Raw genomic sequence first — 11,052 nt, forward strand, 5'->3', positions numbered from 1 at the left:
TAGTTATCAGGCTCCTCTCCTGTGGAACCAACTAAAAGTTTTAGTCCGTGAGACAGACACCCTGACTTCAAAGGTAAGGTTTAAAACTTTCCTAGGGACCAATTTTCATCCTTCTACCTCATTCTATCTCCATTCTCTCACTTTGCAGAATTAATTAGTTCAATCTCTAACGTTCGGCTCTCTCTGATTTTTCTCATAGTAGCTTCATCTGGTCTGTTCCTGATTGGCCATGACACCGTCCTGGAAGGAAAATAAGCTGTGCTACTGAAATCAACACCAAGATGTAAGAGCTTGGTCTGTTTTCCAGTGTAGTCCTGTTTCTCTGACTGTGACTGGCTGGATGTGCTCTCTTCATCCTCTGACATGGGAGCTGGCTCGGAGCTCGTCTGCCTGGCTGTGTCTTTCCAGGACGGGGCCGCCTGTGGAGCTGACCTGGCTCTGATTCATACTTGCCCTCTGGGAATGCAGCATCTGGGACACCTGCTGCATCTACTGTATTTGGAGCCATCTGGTGAAACTGTGTTTTGTTATCTTGAACTCTACTACTTAAGGATCTTTTCAAAAAGTTACTGGAAAAAATGTAACTGAGATAATGTCACTAGTTAGCCAATAGGTAGCACTGCCTCTTTGTGACAGCACTTTTGTACACCAACTGTTAATTACAGCATTGGCTTAAATGTTAGGCAACCAGACTTTCGCTCAGTTTTTCTGAAGTTTATATACCAGGTAAGGTGTCAGAATATCTTCAGGAAAACTGCCTCTGATCTAAACCTGTTTCGTGGTTGCCATGACCAAGATGACTAAACACAAACACAGGCATACACTACCTGTTGTTAATATATACATACATCCCCCATATTTTTTTGTATCTATAGGCTAGTGCTCAGTGGCCTGGAAATTAGTGTGGTCTGCTAAGTCCAGAGCTGGGTTTGGGATGTTGTTATGCAGCCAGGTCTCCATAGCTACCATAGTGCAGCTCTATCTGGTTGTTTATGTCTCATAAAGCAATCTCCCATCTTGATAAAAAGGAAGTATACACTTATGAGAAGAATGCTTGGAGCCACTGGATTATGCTGGGGGTAGTCATTCTGTCTTTGATGCTGGTTTGTATGCCTCCCTTCTGCTATCTCTTTTACAGTACCTCCATTGTTTTCATCCCTTATCATATCCCCCCTGTTAATCCAGGGTCCAACTTGTTTCTGTGTTGTTTTAGGCTGATGAGTTGAATCTTACTACAAGTCTTAATGAGTAGCCAGTTAGGTAGCGCTTGGCACCTGCATCTACATGTGCTGTCATCTTGGTCAGGTTTCTCACTGTGCAACAATAGTCTTACCTTGTAAGCAAGATGAGTTTCCGCAACATTTGTGAATTTACAAAATGCTGAAAATAAATCTTGTTAGAACCCAATAGATCCATCAGCCTCGATAAAGAAATGTTTTGAACAACTTAAATTCAGTGAGGTTTATGACGTCAGCCAGAAGCTGCATGGAGAAGCAAAACAACATGGCTGCTCTGATTTTATCTGGAATACACTGTATTTATTTTATGAAAAATGAGCAAAAGGGTATGATTTGTACATTTGTGGATGGGAAAGAGTTTTGTGTGTTACCCCTGACCAGATTTTGGCAAGAGGTCGATTCATCAGTTAAATTTGCCCGTTGTGAAACAAATCAAGAATGTTATACATCACAGCTGTTACTGCTGCTGCGATTGGCTGAACGGCTGACATGGAAGATTGATTTACCCAACCAGCTTCAAGAGTTGTACTGAATGTCCCTCCCTTTTGCAAACATTTTCGACAGGAGCCTTTTCAGATGAACACTGCATAGAATTCAAGTTGAACTGCGCATATAAATCTGGTTTATACCAGGTTAACAATGGTAACATTTGCAATATATTTGCATACCTGTAGACATTTCCTCACAGCAAAGCAGCAGCTTTTGACTTGTAGATGTTTATAATCACAGAAAATAGTATTCTGTTCTTTTCTGTTCATCATATTATGCAGTTGCAACCTTGTATTATTTAGTTCTATCCTATTTGTAAAGACTACAAAAATGTATCAAGAAAGTTAAAGTCAAAACAAGAAACTAAGAATTTTTAACGAGCTCTAAAACGAATACCCTACTGCTGATGCTCTCACTACTGACCAAATGTAATCAATATTAAAATACATTTGAAATAACATTTTTACTTTTTTTTTGTTGTATAGACCTGCTACCATAAGAATGATGTAGTTAGTGTTGGGATCTGGAGATTCTCCACCTTCTCCAGCAGAGTGCGCTGTGGATCCTCCTGGGCTGGAGCCCTCCAGCACAGCTGATGCTCATCAGCCCATCAGGAGACCGGCCTTTATAAGCAGCTGCCAGACCTTGCTTCGACGCCGCAGTGTTAGCCAAGTTTGGTTAGCGAACCTGAGCCTCAGAATTTACTAATAGTTATCTTCCTAGAGAAACCTTATTCTAATTGCCTCTGTCTTCTTGCTCCTAGGAAACCAGTCTCTCGAGAGAAGCTCTGGATGAGCTTAACCTGAATCTGCCTGCCTGCCCTAGAGAGCCAAACCTGAAGACTACATTCTGGAATCCACCTGCTGCTCTTGGGAAAGAGCTAATCACTCCAACCAAGGTCTTTTCACTGGAAGTCAGAAGTAAGACGCTGCTGCTGCCTAAGCACTCTGCTGAACCAACAGTCTCTGGACCCAACCGGTTCCCTCTCTCGGAACAAACCTGGACCTCTTCAAGGTATCCACTGAAATATCTGAAAACCCATTTAACTTATCTGCATACCCAGCTAACCAACTATCCGTCTCTGCAGACGCCAGAGACTCCTGCCCAGACCAGAACCTGAATCTTGTCTTGTTTGTGTGAAACTTTAATAAACTCTGTTAAACCTTTTACCAAGTCTCAGTGGTGTTCTGCATGTGGGTTTATCTCTAAACCGATCATGACAGTTAGAATTTACTTTCTTGCAACCTAAAATGAGTTTTGGCAGTTTGCTGTCTGAAGCATATCTGTGTGTTTAAACAATACCAAAAGAAAATACATTGTTATTTGCTACTGGCTGCTTAATGTAGAAAAAGTTAAAAGGGTAATTCCTAAACTATTGGAAATGACTCATTCTTTTCCCTGTCTTGTTTTGTCGATATAGCTCTGGGAATCAATATCCCAGAGCAAGCTCAACAGAAATTAAATGCATAATTTTAAAGGGACAAAAATAATTAGATAGTGATAATTAAATGTAGAAGTCTACTACTAATTAAAATCACCTTGATGTGAGACTGTGCAAAATTGGCTCACACAATAAGGACATGATCCCAGCCTTATGGGCAATAATCTACAACAGAAAAGCTAAATGAGGAAATGATCAAAGCTAAACAATGGTCTAGTCAAAGCCCAGTGCTTTAGTTGATCATATTGTTAAATTTTAAGAAAGCTTGGCTTCATCACATAATTACAAAACCTAACAAACTAAAGCTGTGGTGTAAGAGCGTAAGACAAAAATCCTGCTTAAGGAGCTACAAGACTGATTTAAGTGAGAAAATTAATAAATGCATCCCTCCCTAAAGCCAGAATGATCATCTCTCTGTATTTCACTTCAATGATCCTGTCTCAGAATTTGCAATAAGCACAAATTTTATTCTGTCTCTTTCATATATTGTACATCCAAACTGTTTGATCAAACTGCATTCATGCAAATAGTCACACTGTTAATTTTAATAAGCCTAAAATAAATCTTGAATCAAATAAATCACATTAGGAAATTAATCCAAATCTAGTCTGAAGTTTATAAAAAAAAATCCCCTCTATCAAGAATACAATTTGTTGATTTTATTATATTAGCAACATCAAAACCCAGACATGCATTGCTGTCTAATAACGATAGCTTAATCTGATTGATGTGAAAGTGTTAATTAAGATGAGGCTACCCTGAGAAATCCTGCTGGGAAAACTTGTGATGTAAATATTAATCATCTAAAAGAAGCAGCTTTTTTTTTTTTATCAACAATAAAAAAGCTATATGAATTTAACAGAAGCCCTGGAACCTTTATTTCAAAAAAGTTTGTAACTGATGATACATTTGAACTATGGATATGATGATGCTTGTTTTAAATAAGAAAATACTTCATTAGAGGCTAAGGAAAAAAAGGTAATGTGCAGACTTTCTATTTTAATATTTCTTTCAGAGAATCTTTGAAATTTGTTATGAAACCATTTTTTGAAAACCAATGCAAACACTACTCTTCTGTTATATTTGTTTTATATTATTCATAGAACACATTGTTTGTTCCTGGATAAAAAAATAAGCCCTATTCTGGCTGTTAGACCCATGGATTTACAGCCTGCTGTTGTCTTTGTGGAAGACGGGGAACTCCATTTGTCAGTTTCTCATGATTTCGCTTTTTGTTTTTTTTTCATGCAAGATAGTACGTCATAATACTTTATTGTCTATGATAAGTTACTATATGATCCTATGGTGGGATTTTAGGTTTGAAAGGCTGACATCCTACATCTTTTAAATATTCTTCTCCTTAAACACAATTTAAATGATTACGTCACCCAAAAGGATTCCCTTTATTTATAAGAGATTTTGTATATTGTTTCCATCTTGCATTTAGGAATCCTCTATTTCCCAATGGCTCTTAGAAGAAAATTACTATTCTAAATGTGACCCTTTAAGACCCTGTTAATGACTCGATTGCCTGCAGGGACATCGCAGACTCTCATTTATTCATCCTCTCAATTAGCCGCACTGACTTGAGGAATAAATACATTATTTTAAAACCTGCATGACCCTTTTACATTGACTTTAATTATGTAGTAATAAGGAAAAAAACAGGCATTATGAAAGCGTGTTTTTTTTTTTTTTTTTTTTCTTTTAAGGAAATATGTCTACACAGCTTATTTAAAGCTACAGTGTGTAATAATTACAGGCATATAAAGTCAGAAATTGAATATATTATACATAACTATGTTATTTATCATCACCTATGAGCTCAGCCTTTTAACCATAATATTTGCGTTGCCTTAGAATTCGTTATTTATAATTACATAGGAGCGGGTCTCGCAGCCATGGAGGCAGACATCTTTGCTCTACGGCAGCGCAGAGGCAACAAACTAGCGATTGCGAGATCTCCCATTACGCTCGAAAATAACTACGGCAAGTTGAGAGAGATGAACTGAGACGGTACTGAACAGTAGATGGCAGTATTATGCCTGAGAAGCGTTTAGTCTGCCTGAAACCAAAGAAGAAGAAGAAGCAGGTATACTGCGCCTCAGTAACAAGAAAGGTGAACAAGGCGGCAGGCGTAAGTGACTTTGCAAACTGTTTGGCCAAACATCAGACGAATGGAGGTTCATGCCTACTCTGTATCACAACGAAAAGCGGCGGACACCGAACCCCCGTCATCTAAGAAGCGGAAACACGACGAGAATAAACGCAAGCGTGACAAGAAACGACAAAAAACACGGATCAACATTGGCACGGCATTTACACGATGGAAGTCACTGATGGAGGAAAAAGGTTTTCAAAGTGACGCTCAAGTTGCCAGTTTTCTCTTGGACAGGTAATTAATCCTACACACACAATTGTCTAATATCACTGCAGTTTTTGGAGTACAGGATGCTCAGACCTGTCTAAAACAATAACATGCTGCGTGATGATGCTGTTACTCTCCAGTATACTTATTCAGCAACGTCCCTGACGTTTCATAGGTAATGATTCAGAAATTTTCTGTAAAATAATTTTCTGGATATATACCTCGGTTACTTCTCTCCGGCTCCTTTGGAGATCTTCAAGCCTTTCTTCCTCTGCTCTCACCCCGCTGGCACCCCTCCCTCGCCTGGCCCTAGCTGCACGCCCTCGTCCTCTTCCTCTCCCTCTTCCTCGCCTTGTAACCCCCGTGCCACAAACAAGACTTGGAATCTGTAAACGGGGAATATATATTCTTCCAGCGAACACAATCTCGCTGTTAAACTAATGACTACAATTACTTCGTCTGTTTATATCACCATGCAAAGCAGCTCACCAAAACGTCACAACGACGTAGAAAAAATAGCGGGTATATTTATTATCTTAAGTCTACATGAAATCTATACCCTACACAGACTAATGAAATACTATCTGTAAAATTATCTATGTAAACAAACCTCATCACTTGAGAAGGTAGGTGATGCGGACGTCGTGGAAGACATTTTGTCCCGTAACGCTCGCCGTACTGTTGGGGGGGAGAAGCGGTGGGGGGGAGATGTTCATGTTGCTGCGGTCTGCAGTCTGACCGCTAGATGTTGCTTAAAATTACACACTGTAGCTTTAATATCCTTTTCAGAATGTGGAAAATTTGTAGCACAATAAACAAATTCCCAACTGAGACTAAGACTATTCTTTCAGAGATTTAAGAATGCCCTTATTTAAATAACTGCACTTGTGTAGGGAATATACACAAATTGTGAATTCATTGGCAAAAAATAACACACTTATTCATTTATCAAATGGATTTTGATTGAATGCTTTGAATTGTAATTTAATTTTGTCTTGAGATGACAGGTGTTGTGAATGTTCACTGTATAAATAAACTGTATTGACTTGGATTGAATTGAATGGATTTTACAATTTCAAGGACTCCGTTAGGGGGTATGCAAGTGGACCACATATAAATAAGTGTTTAGTTGAGAAGATTGGCTTGCTGTCTTCTAGGTTTGGTTTTCTGTTGTATGCCAAACTGCATTTTACTGGATAATAACACATTAATTTATTGCTGTTGGTGAAATGACTGAGTAACCTGATAATAATGGTTTGACATCTAGGAAGTCTCCATAAAATATTTCTTGTTACCAAGTAATATAGTGTAACTTGCTATGTTATTACCATTGTATTACATGGTTACTGATGTACTGTAAAAGAAAGCGTTACCTCATTGTCAAATTTTAGTTTTTCTCAGTGAATAAAAACTTTCACATTTCTTGGACAACTGTAAGAGAATGTTAATAATCCAAGACCATTTGAAATGTCTTTTTCTTCTTTTCATTGCACTTCTCTGGAGTACTGCCAAACACTGATTCAAAAGTGGAATTTTAATACAGCAATTCAAACCCTGACCCTGTTTTAATGCTGCAGACATGTTTGATCAAACATTTTATACAATTCACTGTTTGTAGAAGATTAGAAGAGACTCAACTGTGACTCAACAGTTGACTCCCCCTGTTATTCCTCTAATTATTTAAGCATTTTCCTCATAAAGATGGACACTATTATTATATTGAAATATTGAAATATTATGAAATATTAACAGCAACAATAAAATAAAAACCAATGAATCCTCATCTAAATTTTTCCCTGTGTGAGGAGGCAGGAAGGTCAGAGATAAAAAGAAGGACTGTGTTTATAAAGAAGACAGAGCTGCAGTGACAGATGAATATTGATTTGACATTCCCTGTCTGTTTGTCCTTCTCTCGGGTCTGAAGGGAGAGTTGAGTCCTTGGCAAAGACTACTGCATATCAGCGGTGACAGAATGCAATTAACTCCACACCCACTCAGATGGCATTCTCTTTGTTTTGCTTACAGCATAGAGGCGCCACCAGACAGGACCAAACAGATTCAGGTCTCTGGATATGAGAGAAAAAACCATTTTTTTCCGGGTGACTGATGGTGTAAAACCCTTTTTGTGTGCGTCCCCAACAGAGTGTGCATTCTGAAAAAATATCAAACATCCATCACCATCTCCACAGCTGGGAGAAGCAAAAATAATGGTGACCTTATGAAGGAATGAGGACTCCACAGATTTAAAGGGTGTGCTTTCAGGCTGGATAAACACATTTACAAGTAATGAGCCACTTCGCATGACCCATTATTCCCCAGTGGCAGCTCTGGGAGATACTTTGAAACCCTTTCATGAAAAGGAGCTTGATGTGACATTTCATCAGAGAGAAATGTCCTCATCTGTTAAAAATCAGTAGAATCTTTTCTTTACATCCTATATCTTTAATAACATTGTAAAACATGGGATTCTCCACACGTTTCTTTCTGGTCCTGAAAAACCTATTCACTGAATCACTGCATGCACAGCTGTGACAGGACTAACAACAGGATGGGTGACGAGCATCTTCACATGTGTTCACTTGAAAGCAACATCTGAATCGTGTCGTCTCTGTGGAGCAAAAACAAAAAAACAATCTTCCTTATCTGCCTTTTTACAAACAGAAGTTGACATGCAGCCCAAAAATATTATTCAATGAAAAAAATATTGTTTGTGTGTAATTTTCTCTTCATTGCTATTTTCTCCTTCAACACTCTGTAGGGAACAATGGTGCAACTAACTGTAAAGGTTGGATTTAAAATTGTAACTGTGATAGTATTTTCTTGACCTTCTGATCAAAATCTTAACATCAGTTAAAAAAAAAATGCATGAATTTGCATTTTTCCACTGCTGGATCTTAAGAAGGTTCTAAGTAGAGCTCCAACTGTTTGTGCAGAGACATGCACATCTGTGACCCGCTGGAGGGCATTTTGCAGGGCTCTGGCAGTGCTCCTCCTGTTCCTCCTTGCACAAAGGTGGAGGTAGAGGTCCTGCTGCTGGGTTGTTGCCCTCCTACGGCTTCCTGCACATCTCCTGGTGTACTGGCTTGTCTCCTGGTAGCATCTCCTGCCTCTGTTCACTACGCTGACAGACACAGAAAATTCTTGCCTTTGATGTGATTTCTGGATGAGCTGCACTACTTGAGCCATGTGTTTGCTCTGTATAGTCCGCCTTATGCACCACCAACCTTCCAAAGTGGCCAAAGCATCAGCCAGAAGTGTAGGTACTGAGAAGTGGTCTTTGGTTCCCACCTGCAGAACCACTGCTGTATTGAGTATCTTGCTAATTGCTTGTAATTCAAACTTTTGTCTATTCAGTTTCCACAACAGCAATTGGAATTGATTGTCAATCAGTGTTGCTTTTTTGGTGGACAGTTTGATTTCACAGAAGTTTGATGTGATTGAGGTTATGTTGTGTTGTTTGCATGTTTCCTTATTTATTTATTTTTTTTTTTGAGCAATGTATTTATGTCCTTATCTTAGGTTTTATATTTTGCACCATCTTGATGTTAGTGTAGATTTATGCTCTGTTTCATGTTTCCCCTCATTTCTTTGTTTTCCTTGCAGTGGTTTCTCTCTCCTTTTTATCTCATCTATTAGCTCTTCCAGCGCCTTGCTTCCCTGCTCCCCTCTGAGCTTTTACACATTCACTAATTTGACTCACCTGTTTCTTGTCCCAGTTTTTGCTCCTCGCTGTGTTTGCTCTCAGTCATATTTAGACCAAAACTTCGCTATCCTTATGTCCTCATTTCTGCTCCCTGTGGTTATTCCTTTATGTTAGCAACAGTACGCCACAGAACATGACGGTGAATGCCTGATACCCAGACTGATTCTGACTACCCCCCCAGTAGGCTTCTTAGACCACAGTTTGATACAAGATATAAATATCTTTAGTGTGGATGTGATGAGAGTGCAATAAACATAGAGGCAGGAGAAAAGATTTGCTGTTGCAGTGATTCCTGACAAGAATGCCCCGTGGAAAATAAATAAGCAGAGCGGTCAAGAAAACAAGATGTTTCCACAGTTTTGAAAGAAGAGTTGCCAAAGAGGTCTGGAGCTTAACAATCAGACACGCTGATCCACACTGGAAACTAAAATGATAAAACGATTCAACTGAAATCCAACGACATATGAACCCATAATTATTTGCCCCACAGAAGCTGGGGAAAAAATGTAGCCTATCATTATCAGAAAAAAACATGAAATGATGGATAGGCTTAGGGTCATGATAAAAAATGTTTCACAGAAATCATCAATCAATGCCAGATCAAATCTGGGGCTGAAATAGAAAAAACAAGTTAGAAAAAATAGGAATGATCTTGTTGTTTTTGCAAAAGATTAAAAGCAAAACCTGGCTAAGATCTCTCAATTTTAATATTTTGCTAGTTTGTGACCTTTGTTTCTTTCATCGCCTACAACCATGTTTACCTGCTAACTGCTTCATACGATAGGATTAGAATGTCATCCATTTTAAAATATTCTGCTGGACTCTCTATGAAACTGTAAAATGCGTTCAGTCGTTAATTCAACTGTCTTTAATTCTGGAGGCCTGCATATGTGGTTGAGTAGAAAAGAAGCCTTAGCTCCATGACGATATAAGAGCCTGCAACCATAAATCCATACGTTCTTCCAGGTCACATGACCCGGCCATCATCTACCAACTTACATAGTCGGTATTTCAAGAGGGGAGCCCTGCTTTTAGCATTGATAGTGTCAAGTGTTGTATATTGGCCTAATTAATCATTTAAAATAACTCATATGTGTCAACTTTTTGGGTCACACAGTCTGCGGTGTGCCCTTTAAAATTCAGTTTAAAATTTTCATATTCAGTGACTTAGGTTGCCCTGTCATCTGCTACACTGTGATTTCTGAAGTACTCAGTAAAGGCAGAAACATAGCATTGTGTTTCTTTCTTCTACAACGATTTATGGGTATGCTAATATGAGCTGAGTGCATGTTGCTGTGCCTGCAATGTTTGCTCCTCCTCTGTGGAGGTAACGGGATCTGGAACACAGAGAGTTTAAGCACTATCTTTCTACCCTTCGCTGTCTCTTTCCTCTCCTCTCAGATGTGCATCTTATTGTTAGGTTCCTGTTGTGTTAGTGTGCATTTTCATTTTCTTCCTCTGAGCCCAATTTCATGACACCATCATAAGGGATTAAGTCACAACTTTTCGAATATCACAAAATTTCGGTATATGAAATCTATTCTGTGCAGCTACCTGCCCCTAACAGCCAGGCTTCCTAAACCAGGTGCCATGTCACTGATCAGAAACCCATATATTTTATTTCTTCAGATCATTGGTGGTCAGTGGCATCTACTGTGGCTGGACTGTGGGCCAGATTATCTGACTATATTGCCATATAGTCAAGCACTTTGATAATTTTAATAATTCTTATGGTAACTTACCCATTATTACCTTTATGATTTTCCATGAGGACATTACACATTTTTATGTGTTTTTAAAGATCGTTGTTGTT

The sequence above is a fragment of the Cyprinodon variegatus genome, unplaced genomic scaffold (assembly GCF_000732505.1).
Source record: "Cyprinodon variegatus isolate N-32 unplaced genomic scaffold, C_variegatus-1.0 Scaffold282, whole genome shotgun sequence".
In the NCBI taxonomy this organism is placed as follows: Eukaryota; Metazoa; Chordata; class Actinopteri; order Cyprinodontiformes; family Cyprinodontidae; genus Cyprinodon; species Cyprinodon variegatus.